This window comes from Helianthus annuus, chromosome 3 (assembly GCF_002127325.2).
Source record: "Helianthus annuus cultivar XRQ/B chromosome 3, HanXRQr2.0-SUNRISE, whole genome shotgun sequence".
Taxonomy (NCBI): domain Eukaryota; kingdom Viridiplantae; phylum Streptophyta; class Magnoliopsida; order Asterales; family Asteraceae; genus Helianthus; species Helianthus annuus.
This window is the reverse complement of record NC_035435.2, coordinates 155,310,763-155,324,802: the sequence shown is the minus strand read 5'-3', so window position 1 is coordinate 155,324,802 and position 14,040 is coordinate 155,310,763.

Below are 14,040 nucleotides of genomic sequence, written 5' to 3'. Positions count from 1 at the left end.
GGCCTAGTTTCGTGTGCATTGTTATTTAACTAGGTTACAAGGTTAAATCTGTAGACAAGGTTCTGTCCGATTAAATTTACAATGTGAATCATTCTCTTTTTACCAAATTATTTCCAAAAACCCTATTATGTTCAAAGTTATAATTACAGGGATTAAGTCTTTGTAATCTTCAATTACTGCCGGTATGTGGGGTTTTGTATACATTACTTGATACCCGTCACCATTGGACAACGGGTTAGCCAATGGGTGATCTGACCATAGTCACGGATATTGTCAAGTGACAAATACCGATTTGGGGTAATTGGTTGATAAAAACATTGTAATCACCCTTAATACTGTATATTATAACAATTTGTCATTTTGTGCAACTTGAATGACTCGCCAGTATTTCCCTGCTGATAAAACCTTTTTAAAACATCTTTCAAGTGATCTGCTGTGATCCAGGAAAAAGTATCATGTAGCACTGCAAGCTTGAAGAAGTGGCTCAATAAAATAAAGAAACATGTTTTTGTAATAACAGGGATTTCCCGGTGAAATCACCTTTATTGTAAATTTTGGGTGTAATCCCCAAATTGTGAAATAAAATAAATTGGGCATTTTCAAGTTTTAAAAGATCCTGTTAAAATTTTTGCTGCCAAAATAAACAATACAACGGATTTCTGTCCCACGGCTCCTAAAACGGGTAAAACCGGGCCGAGGGCCGTGACATGCTCCTCATGTGGTTTGGAAACCTATGTTGCAGCCATGTCGGGCATTTAAGTCTTAAGCTTTTAGCTTTGCTGACTTGGTTACAGCTGTGAACACATGCGTTGTAAATGAAAGTTATCTTTGACTCCTGCCATCAAAACTATGTTCTTTGACAGATTTGATTAGTCAAGTATTTCAGTTAGGATTCTTATTAACGTGGTTGTGATGGTCGGAATTTTGAGCCTACGTTTTGTCTTTTTGTTGTTGTACATTATGTCTTAAGGATTTGTTGCTAATTGATAATATATAATTAAGCAACATTTTGTCGCATCACAAGTTGTATATGTTGTGTTAGTTGTTTGTTGTTCGAGTGTTGTTCTACATTGGGTTATTCATTGGCTTAGTATTTAAAGTTGGTGAATATGCGATTGTTTGTGGTATTTAAGTTTTGGTTACCTTATATAACGTTTGATCTACTATGCGATTGTGAAACATGTATATAGGCGATGATGTTTTACATCTAAGTTTAGAAAGTTGGGAAGGCTTAAAACAAGCAACTGGTTGAACCCAGATTTCTGAGCCTAAGTCAAATTTGCTAATTGGTGATGCGCCTTTATGTTATGGTCAAACAATATGAAATTTTTCATATTTGTTTGTTGTGGTTTGTTATTTATATTCAGGTTTATGAACTTATTGGTGGTGACGAATCAGTTGTTATTATGGTCATTGTGACCTATGCGGCTTCAAAAAAGCGAACGACTATACTATACTGATGTTTACGAGCCTCTTTGTTGCGACTCGATAACCAGTTTGCATTACCTTTTAATTCTTACTATTTAAATTGAACTAAATTCTAATTCATATTAAAATTTTTAGGTTTAGAATGTCTGATGCGAAAGAAGATTTAGACGTTTTTGAACGATTAAGAAGGGTTTTGGAGGATGTTGTCAACTCTGAGTGATGCATATCTAAAAAACTAAACGAGTTAACTTAAAAAGTTATCTGAAAACAGACTGAATTGCAACTTTCAGTTAACGCACGTTATAAAAAGCCTAAGAATGTTGAAAAAATATAATAGGTTTAGATATATTACGACCTTAATACGTTGATTATAATTTTTGCAATCTATTAGTAAACAACCAATGTTATAATCTATTGTTTATGGTTAGCCTTAATTTACTTTGTAACGCAATTACAGTGTATAACAATATTTGACACCACCGCCGCAACTCGGGGTGCTTCATTTTAGTTAAATTATATATATTTTGCACCATTCGTTAACAAACTTAGTATCATTTGTTCCTCTTTAGTGTAAAGCTCAAAAGACAAGTACTACACATTGAATTATATGGACCTAGAAATACGTTTATGCAAATAGGTTATATTACGTAGGAATTAGGTTCACTTCTTAGTACAATACCGGTTACAAAACTAAATAAGAAAACATATAAAATAAAACACAATTTATATACCAAACTTGCTTCACCACATCTTCTATGGATACTTCAACAAGCATCCTTGTAGTATCCTTGATTCGAGAATATGTAATGTTGAGTTTTTAACCTTTCTTCTTGACTGCAGCAATATACATACTAAAATGTTGAAGGTTTTAGGTTGAGGATTGTGTTTGACACATGAACTTTAAAACAAATTCTGTGCCTTTTCTAAAGACGAAGACGTCTGTCTCCCAGGGTACAACAAATCGGAACAATATGTGTTTGACACATGAACTTTAAAACAAATTCTGTGCCTTTTCTAGACGGAGACGTCTTTCTCGATTTATGTAGAAAAATAAAATATGAAGTTGGTGATGGTGATGGTGATGGTTAAAGAGTTAGATGGTAATCCTCTCTAAATTCTATGAAACCTTTTGACAAAATAATTTCCCTAGTAACTTTCTTTTTCTCTTCTCTATTTCATGTATCTTTTTTCTCACATTTTTCACTTGTCTAGCAAATGAATTATATGGTCACTTTTATACTCATTTTAAAACTCTATATTTAATTTCTTTATTTAAACACCATTAAAATCTATACTATATAATAAAAGAAACCTGATTTTGGACACGTGTCATTCATTGAAGATGTCTACATTTGTAATTTCCTACATTTTCATACTTAAAGTATATACTAATAAATTGTTAGGTATAGTTGCTGATAATTTAAAATAATATATATACTTTTGAATTAAATTAAATTGATTTATATATAATAGTTAAATTATATCTTAATTTATTGTTGTAATTTAGGTTTAATAATAATAATAATAATAATAATAATAATAAATGAAGCTAATGATAATTTAACAAGTATATACTAATAAATTGTTAGGTATAGTTGCCGATAATTTAAAATAATATATGTACTTTTGAATTAAATTAAATTGATTTATATATAATAGGTTTAATTGATAATTATATATTAAAATAAAAATATACTGATAATAATATATTAATTATTATAATCATATATTAATTATTATAATCTAAAAAATATATTAGCGTTTTAAATATTTATAAAGATAAAGATTTTATTTAATTGATAGTTTTAATTGTTTTTATATTTTGATGATAAGGACAAGGATAACTGATAATCACATATTAAAATAAAAATATACTGATAATAATATATTAATTATTATAATCTATATTAATTATTATAATCTAAAAAATATATTAGCGTTTTAAATATTTATAAAGATAAAGATTTTTTTTAATTGGTAGTTTTAATTGTTATTATGTTTTGATGATAAGGACAATGATAACTGATAATCACATATTAAAATAAAAATATACTGATATTAATATATTAACTATTATAATCATATATTAATTATTATGATCTAAAAAATATATTAGCGTTTTAAATATTTATAAAGATAAAGATTTTTTTAATTGGTAGTTTTAATTGTTTTTATATTTTGATGATAAGGACAAGGATAACTGATAATCACATATTAAAATAAAAATATTTATTTTAATCAACTGTCTCTTTAAAAGGATTTATTCAATACATGTAGAACATATATATTTTTTATACATGTGGTATATTTAGAATCTTATTTCTAATTAAGGATCCCATTATCGCATTTTACACTTCAATTAAATAATAATATTAAATCATAATATCCAGCTTTTCTCTTGTAAATTTAATATTTTTTACTAAACTATTTTTTTTCTGCTGATTATCCAACATCAGGTAATACGTAAGTTTCAAACCTAATAATAAATAAAAAAAACAAAGTAAACTGTTATAAACCATGTAATACACAACTCTCTAACCTAATAAAAATAAAGTGATATGTTACGATAAGTAAATAGTACCTTAAAGTTCATTTTGTTAGAAAACACATCTTGATGACTAAATGTGTTAACGGATTATATTATTTGTGTAAGACATGTGTTTATTCAAATCCTGCAATACACGAGTTTTTAAAAGATGTAACTATCCAACATCAGGTAATACGTAAGTTTCAAACCTAATAATAAATAAAAAAAACAAAGTAAACTGTTATAAACCATGTAATACACAACTCTCTAACCTAATAAAAATAAAGTGATATGTTACGATAAGTAAATAGTACCTCAAAGTTCATTTTGTTAGAAAACACATCTTGATGACTAAATGTGTTAACGGATTACATTATTTGTGTAAGACATGTTTATTCAAATCCTGCAATACACGAGTTTTTAAAAGATGTAACTATTTTATTACTTAGTATATAAAATTATATTTATTCAACCCGTGTAATACACGGGGTTCTAACCTAGTAACTTTATAAGTCAAATAAAACATCTATTTGATTCATGACGTGTGAACGTCAAATTAAATAAAATTATGTTAAATTAAAATAAAACTTTTACTTGAGAGAGTCAAATCAAAACAACTTTTTTATGACAGATAAAAGATTAATATTTCTACTAGAGTCACCAAAGTTTAGAAATATCCATTTTAGTCACTAACTTCGAGCATCGATATCTCATTTATCTCGGCTCAGATATCGATTCAGACGTGGTTTAGCTCGCTTGTGAAAGTCTCACACTGTAGAACACAAACCTATAAATAATTATCTATATAACTCATATATATATAATTATTTATTGTCCAAAATTAGTGAAAACCCCCATTTTCACCAACATTTTCCAACATATTACGAGATGTATATTAACCCTATGATTTAACGTAGCTACAGGCGTAAAAAGAAAACACATTCATGTACTTAATTATATATTGTTGTAACGCTCAGTCGAGACTTAACCACATCATGTTAGACGTCTTGCGATTCGTTTTTTAGTCAAGTACAACCTTATATTTATATTTCAGAGAAACTAATTGGTTCTTAACAATTTAATAACTCTGTACCTTATATTAATATTTCAGAGAAACTAATTGCTTCTTAACAATTTAATAACTCTGTATAAATGCTAATCTTATCTTTAATCTCTAGCTTATGATGTCCGGATGCAATGCACATGGTAATACTAATAAAAATAGTAATTTAAATTCGAATAACTTAAGGTTGATGGGATATGATTGTACCTAAGAGATTCACGTCCCACTGTTCCAGATGAGATACACAAACAACTTATCATTTTAAATTCTGTGGGGGTGTACTTGTTGAAAAAGGACTAGACTTTTTACTCTTAATATAATCATAATATTCTCTTTTCAGATTTCAGTGTTCATGCCAGAGATTAAAGTAGAAGAAGATAGATTAGTTTACTAATTAATGAACATGGGAATAGATCGGTGGTCAAGAGTTGTCTGCTTTGATTCCATCAGTCACCCACTTCCAAAAGCAGGCTTGTAGTTGGTTTCCTGAAAGCAATCACAAGTATTGAAAAAAATAATGGGTAAGAAAGAATCATGTTTGTGAGTCAAGATCACAAAATAAATTTCATATGATAACTCAACGGATTATTTTAAAAACTCAAATCAGGAAACATGACACGGAAATAAAAAATTTAAACAACCTAGATTGGTAATCAATACCCACCGACTCTTATCCGAGACCAGTGTACCTGCACTATCCGTATTACCCACAAGGGGTACCCACTGGTGCCCCTTGTACCCTTAATAAAAGGGTTTAAAGTTCATATTTAGATTTTAAAGATAAAACATATTAACATCTGAAATTAAATATTTTAAATATTAAATTTTCAATTCCAATTATTTACATTAGGCTCTTCTAATATTTAGGGTCGATCCAACCTTTTTGAAAGCTTAAAGCAAACATTTAAATTAGGGTCCTTTTAAATAAATATTATCTTACTCACCATGATAAATGATACACTTAATCTTGTTTTTTAGGAAACCGACTTCGATTTTGAATTCATGGTTGTGACCAACAACTATTTGAAAACATATTAGGATAATAGACTACACCCGACAATTTTGATAAACCAAAATAACAAGGACAACCCATAAAATATATAAATTAGTAAACCCTACATGCTATAAACTAATTACAAACCAAAATAAGAAAAGAGACGGAAGCATTAGATTTTTTGGGCCTAGGCCTACGGAGGCCTCTCTAGTTTAATAAGAAAAGAAATAAAGATAGAAACGTTGGTGCTGAGAATAGAACAAAGAAGGGAAGAACCATGCTTTGACCAACAAGGATTGATTACCAATAGACTACAACAATCACAATAGTTAAAAGTAATAGAATTTCATACAATTATACATATTTATATAAATGATATAATATTTTTCAAATGAAGCCTTAAAAATTTGGTGGCCCTCCGACCATGCTAATATTAAGCTTAAGATATATAATCAAGCTTATTGATTAATTAGAAATGAGAGACAAGGAGCTAAAATAATTAAAACGACATCAATCACAAAAAATGTTCATTTGACTTTTATAAGTCATTAGTTGTTTAAATTGTTGTTAATATGTAATCTTCATTTTTACATATAAACTTACACTGGGTAGACGCAAAACATGACGCAGATACATGTATGACACGATTTGAAGTGTCTAACATGACCCAACACGCCGATACTGCATGAATAAATAAATTTATAAATTGTGTCCGAGTTCACCAATGCAACCCTTTAACCCTCAACCCGACACGATTCACATCATTAGATAAAATGAGTTGAATTAAGACATCAATATTTTTTGAATTTTGTAAAGAATTAATATATTTATATATGAAAAACAGGTTTCAGATAATTATACTTTTAAAAGGGATTAGAAGAAATTGTACGTTAAAAATGTAATAATTAGGGCTGTTGTAACACCCCAAAAACCCGAATGTTTATATTCGTTAAATGCTATGATATGGTACATCAAGAAATGAATGACTAGGTTATTTAACTTAGTTAAGAGTATGATTAAAAAAAATTAAAAGATGAAGTTGTGCCAATTATATTTTTCGAGGCAAACTTGAGGGACTAAAATGGGGCAAGATGAAACTTGAATTAATATATGAAAAATACACCCACAAACACACATAATCGTGTGTTCTAGAAAGAGCAGGAGCTCTTATGGAGCCATAACCCTAATCATGGAAGATCATCAAATTGGAAGGGTAAATGAAATCTAAATCCATAACCGAGTACGGATTAACGATCACCTTCTCAATGGGATCGTAAGGTATGTCTTAAAAGTTAGATTTGTGATCTTTCACGAAGTGGGTTATGATGTAAATTGCGAATTTGTATGAAATTGAGAATGGGTGTGTGTTAGAATCATCATATTGAACATGGGTTATGCATGATTTAGGCTAATTTGATGTTTAGAGATGAAACCCGTTGATTATGGTGATGATGACGACTTGAATGGTCACCCATGTCCAATTCTTGCTTAATGTTGATGTATTTTGATGTATATGATAGACTCTTGTTAGAGGAATTGAAAGAAATGTGATACTAGTATGTTTGATGTTTATGCATGAATGATTCATGTTGATTAGAAGTAGGAATTTGATGAATTATGAATGAGATTAGAAGGATATGCATAAACTAGTTGTACACTATGCTTAGAAGGTAGTACACACATCAAAAGTATGATGAAATTATGAAGAACTTAAGATTAGATCACTTGTAAGTGATTAACAATGTAGTTATGAAGTGGGTTTTTGATGATATGATAGAAGTAATGATATGCTCATGTTAATAATGTTGAAAATCATATATGTGTAAGTATTTTTAAAGAAATTGGATAAGAAGTGATGGATTAGCATGTTTTAAGGTTAAATGATAAACTTGATATAAGATCCGTGTGATAAAAAGGATTTGATGAATGATGAACAAGCTAACTATCTTGAGAATGATATATGATAGTTGATGCTTAATAAGTGACATGGAAGCTTGGGGAAAGAAACGGGTCAAACGGGACTAATGCGCACGGGAAGCATATTCGGATGCGAAGTAAGTAAAGCTTACACCCCTTTTTGTAGAATGTCTATTCAATGTATAGATTACGAACATGGTAAGTAAATATGTGAATCTATTATATATAATAAATGAAAGTTATTTGGGCCACGTGTCACTTAATTAGGGCATCCTCAGTTCTCTTTTCCCGCCCAACAGTACCACTGCCCTTTTCCTTATATATCTCTCTTCTCATTTCTCCTCTTTCTTTACAAACTAGGTTTTTACAAATGCCCAGGGTTCCTTCTCTCTCTATATTCCGGCGATTCAAATTTCACAAACGCTGTAAATTAGATTTTGGCGTACATCCTTCATTTGTTCATCCATTACTTCATCAAAAGGTTTGTTCTTCTTTTTTTTATTGAAATACTTTCATGATTTTCTCTTATTTACAGTAATACTTTGTGTTTTGGGTCTTTTCATGTAACCATTGCTAGGGTTTCGTTCGAGAGTTACATCAAGAGATGGGGCGCCGGCTAATGGTTCTGCAGTGTTTCTCTTACAAGATTGTTTCATCTTCAGGTTTTATTTGTATGTTTATAGATCTGTGTTGATTTTTCTTAATGGTTATGATATGAGTACAACATCTGTTGATTATTGATCTGTGAATATGTTCACCGATTATTCTTTTTGAAATTAGGGTTTCATCTGTTGATTTTTATTAAAGTTTTGTTATCTGAGTTCTGACTAAATGATGATTGTCAATGATCTGTTGCAGATGATAATGATGATGATTGTTCTACGGTTGTTTCCAGTATTATTGTTCCAACATCGTTTAAAGTATGTGTTTTTTGCTACTCCGATTTTCAAATTTGAGTTTTTAATTTTGAAGTGATATACTCTAATTCTCGGTTTATATTTCAGTCTAATCACAGTTGTTTGAAATTCATACAATCTGCTGCGGGTTATTATAGGTTTGTATTCAAAGAAGCATAAAGTTTAATTAAACACAAAGAAAGATTATTAAATTTATAGGTAAAATAATTTTTGCTTATGACTAAATGATGATTATAATTGACTTGTGCAGAAGATGATGATGTAGAACCCACAGTAGTTCCTACTAAACGCAAGAAAGGATCTGCTATTGTTTTAAGATAAGATTTTATCTTACTAGAGTAATGGTATTTCCTGCCTTTTTTGTATTAAAAGAAGCATAAAGTTTGTTTTAAAGGAGCTCTTTATTAACAAAGTTAAGGATTAAGTATATGAGGAAAGGGCTACTCTTCAACAGCTGAAGAAGCGTTTTCATGTACTGCATTTTGATCATCTGATTATTGCAGATGATGATGTTTTGTTTCATGTTGTAAGAATCAGTGAATTCTCATATAATATATTGCTTTGCCCGATTAGATTGAGTGTTAAATTATAGTTCTTTAAGTCATTGTTTCATTTTCTTGAATTCTATGTAATTTGGTAAAGAAGTACAATAACAAATAGTGGTTTTAACATCTGTTTCCAATTTCGTCAATAGTTAATGGAAACACATGTTAGGTTGAACAGTTTTAACCGAACAGTGGTTTTAAACCACCATTTTAATCATGTTCCTTCTCCAAAAAAACAATATTTTAACCCAACAGTCGTTTCAATCCCCTTCAACCTCCACAAAAACAATTTTAACCCAACAGTGGTTTTCAACCAGCAGATAAACATTTCTTTATGGGCAAACTCCTGTTTATGGTCAAACTTCTGTTTATGGGCAAACTTCTGTTTAAGGTCAAACTTCTGTTTAAGTCCAGACAACTGATATATAAGGCGAAACATATGTTTCTTCAAAACCTGTTGACCATTAACTGTCCAAACATCAGTGTTTAAAAAACTGTTGGGTATCATCTGATAGGAAAAATAGCCACTGCTCACTTTTTTATTGTTGACATCTATTGATATTGACCATCAGTGGTTTTCCTAAAAAACAGCCACTGCTCACTTTTTTGTTATTGATGGTGTTAATTAGTGATAGATTAAAATTATCAAATAAAAACTAGAATTACAATGAAATTACCATTTTACGTCATCGTTACATACCAATGAGGTAAGATTTCCTCCAACATTGTTTTGATCATAAAATTTAAAATTATATTAAAAAATAAAAAAAAAATTCTTGATGACTATTTATTGCAAATCAAATCAGTAATTAATGCTAATTTCTTGAGCTTTGGACATTTAAAATATGCAAAATGTGAATTTCAAACTGACGGTTATTATGTTTTAAAAATTAGAAAAGTCATCATGACAGTTGCTTTCAAATCAGATCAGTAATTACTGATAATATCAGTAATTACAGAAAAGTCATCATGACAATTGACCTTCTCTCTTTTTTTTCCTACTTTGCATAACAATTCAAATATTTAACATTTAATATTTAATATTTTAATAAAGGAGGATATAAGGATATATACTACTGTCGATTACCAATAAACATATGTTCCCAATAAACATCAGTTCCCAATAAATAAGATAATTTAATAATTATCAGTTCCCACATTCAAAATTCAAAATTCAAACTGTATATTCTAATCCTATAAATAAGATATAATTACCTGCTATCACATTCAAATCTCGCTCGCTCATATATGTGTGCGTATCTCTCTCTCTCGAATGCATCTTTCTCGTGATTTAGGCGGTAATCTTCGATTACACTTCTTTGTTCCAATGTTTGTTGAACATGTTATCGTTCCAGTATCATTGTTCCAACATCGTTGTTTTAACGAAGCTTCCCATCACACATCAACCTTTCAATATCGATGTTGCAGTATCATTGTTGCAACATCGTGAAAAGTTTCGTTGTTCGATTTTCGTTAAATCGAAAGTCAGGTTTTCTTGCGTCAGGTTTGTCATTGGGATTTCTTCTTTTATATAAAGTATGGATAGATTCGTGCAATATCTTGAAAACTTAGATGTGCTACAACAGTTGAGAAGAGACCTTTGCATTTTAGGTTTGTTTGTTATTTGTGTTGTCAGTAATATAGAGTGCGGTGATAGAGACGTGCAGTTCTTGGCGATGCTGAAGTACATACATTTAGAGGTTCAGCAATCGATGGAGTTGAAACTAAAGTTTCTTAATTCTTGCTGTTATTCTTAGATTTGAACTTTAATATTGTTCAGTATGTCATGTAATTATTGGACTTTTAGTTTTAAGGTCATGAATAAATGAATAAATTTAATTTATGAATCTATGTTGTATTTTATTTTTATTTATTATTTAGTGTTTGAGTAAGATTTAAATTATGTTGATGTTGAATTGTGTCTGAACATCTGTTTGGTAAGACAACAGAGGTTTAATAGTGTCAATGCTTCCTCTCAAAGGGTTATGTTGTGGTTATAACAGCTGATCATGCTAAGGACTGTTATAATTAACCACTGCTCCTTATAAAGACTGATGTTCTTAAAGGCTGATGAGGCATATCCACTGTTGAAGACAAGAACTTATGTACCTAAAGCCTGATCAATCCGTATAAGGAAAACCACTGCTCAGTAGCAGCAGTGCTTCATCATCTACAGTGGATTCAACTTTAGTATTTATCTACCAGTGTTTCTTTTGTAACAGTGTTTACTGTAGCAGTGGTTAGCTATATTTTATCTTTCGAGGCAAACCTTATTCAAACTCAAAGACGAACCACTGCCCAACAACATAAGTGGTTCAAATTAAAAGCAGATATTGTACCTTTGTTTATGTTAACAGTATTTATATGTAACAGTATTTATCACATCAGTGTTTTATACTATGTTAGATTGTTAGATTTCATATCACTGAGATGTTTATATATAACGGTACTAGATTTTTACTCGGGATTGCTTCCCGGGCTCGGAAAAGTTATTTAGATTAATTACTATTTGTTATTAATATGACCACATTAAATCAACCATCTTTTCTATTCAACAACATTGTCTTAAAATCACCGAACTAGATCATGAACCCATATTATAGATCTTACAAAAGCACAACAGGATAAGATGTTGAGGACAAAGCCCTGTTAAAGACAACCACTTATGTTAAAGACAACCATATTCAACCGAATTAGATCATGAACCCATATTCAGATGTTCAATAAAGACTGATGTACTTAAAGACTGATGAGAGTGTTCCACTGTTGAGGACAAAGCCCTGTTAAAGACAACCACTTATGTACCTAAAGGCTGATGAACGAAAGGAAAGCCACTGCTCAGTAGCAGCTGCGTTTCAGCAACTACAGCGGATTCAACTTTATTATTTATTTATCAGTGTTTCTTATGTAACAGTGTTTAGTGTACCAGTGGTTCATAAAGTTTATCTCTGGAGACAAACGCTATATAAACTCAAATACGAACCACTGCCCAATAACAAAAGTGGTTCAAATTAAAAGCAGATATTCTACCTTTGTTTATGTTAACATATTTATCACATCAGTGTTTTATACTCTGTTAGATTGTTAAATTTCATATCACTGGGTTGTTTATATATAACGGTATTTATCACATCACCCCATCATGCTAACTGATTATATGTAATACTTTATTTTAAAAATCTCAACATTCATCTTAAATATAGTTAAAATGAAAAATTTTTATGAGTTATAAGCATTAAAATGTTTTCAGGCTATCCACTTATAACTTAAAGTCTCCCACTGTTTTCATTGTAATTATTGCAACCACTGTTATTATTCCATCAGTGTCTTTATAAAACAATTGTGTTCCATTACTCATCAGGGGTTGGCTCGTGGACAATTCATAGCCGTCAGATCTTTTGTAATCGCTGCCACGTCAGCATTCACTTTTAAAGTTCAAAACCCTGATCAAAACCCCCAAACAGCTTTTTAACTGTCAAATCGAATTCATTTTTCCTTTTTCAAAGCAGTTATCCTCCATTTCTCTCAAAATTCCTCATCGTCCTTCTTCCTCAAATGGCAAAATCAAGGTCTTCATCAGTTAAAAGGAAATCCAGTCAAAAGGTCATAGAAATTCGATACAAAGCTCCCCATAACTACTTGGGTCTGTTGACAAAACCAAGTAACACTGAAACGTTCAATTCCATCATAGATGCCCTTTCGTCTTCAAAGTACAAAACTTTGTTGACTTCTGATGCTCCGATTTACTTGGCAACGCAGAGGGAATTTTGGAAAAATGCAAAACTTGAATATCAAGATAAAACACCCATAGCGATCATTCCTCGATAAAGGGTGTTGATGTTAAAATCACACCACAAACCATCTCTGAGGTGTTTGAACTCAATGATCTTGAAGGTAAGACTTCTTTCCCTAAAATAGAGTATCAAACAGATTTTTTAGAAAGAGGGTATGCAAAGAAAATGAAAAAAGACACTTTGCAAAAAGGCAGTTTTCCCCTTGCCCCAAGGTTTTTGTTTCATACCCTCTTAATGTGTGTTTCTAATAAGACTACTGCTTTCAATGAAATTCCATTAAAGATCCAATACCTGGCATATGCTATCTTGCATGGGGAAAACTTTAACTATTCACATGAGATCTTTAATGACTTGGTAAAAAATGTTGATAGCAAATCTTTTTTACTATTTCCAAGGTTCCTAAGCTTTTATTTTCAAAAGAAATTTGGAAAGGATGATGCTCATGTACTCATCCAGGGTGAATCTTTTCAAATAAATGGTCTTACACCGTTAACATTTACAAAGCTATCAAAAGTGTCCAAAACACAAGCAGAGGCTCCTGAGCAGACTTTAGCAGTTACCACTGCTCAGGCACCTGCTGCTGAGCCCACTGCTCAAGGTGATCACAGCAGCAAAACAACTGCTGTGAAACCCACACCTAAATCCACCAAAAGACCAAGACAAAAGAAAACACAAAATCCCCTCAAACCTAAAACAAAGGCAACTCTGGAAGATGAGATCCCAGAGCAACTGTCGGTGAAAACACAAAAGTCACCAGAAACCACTGCTGCTACTTCCTCACAGTAGATGGTAGAAATATATCAACCTAAGCCTCAAGCTCCTCCTATTTCTTTTCAAAAAGAACAGGTTGTAAGA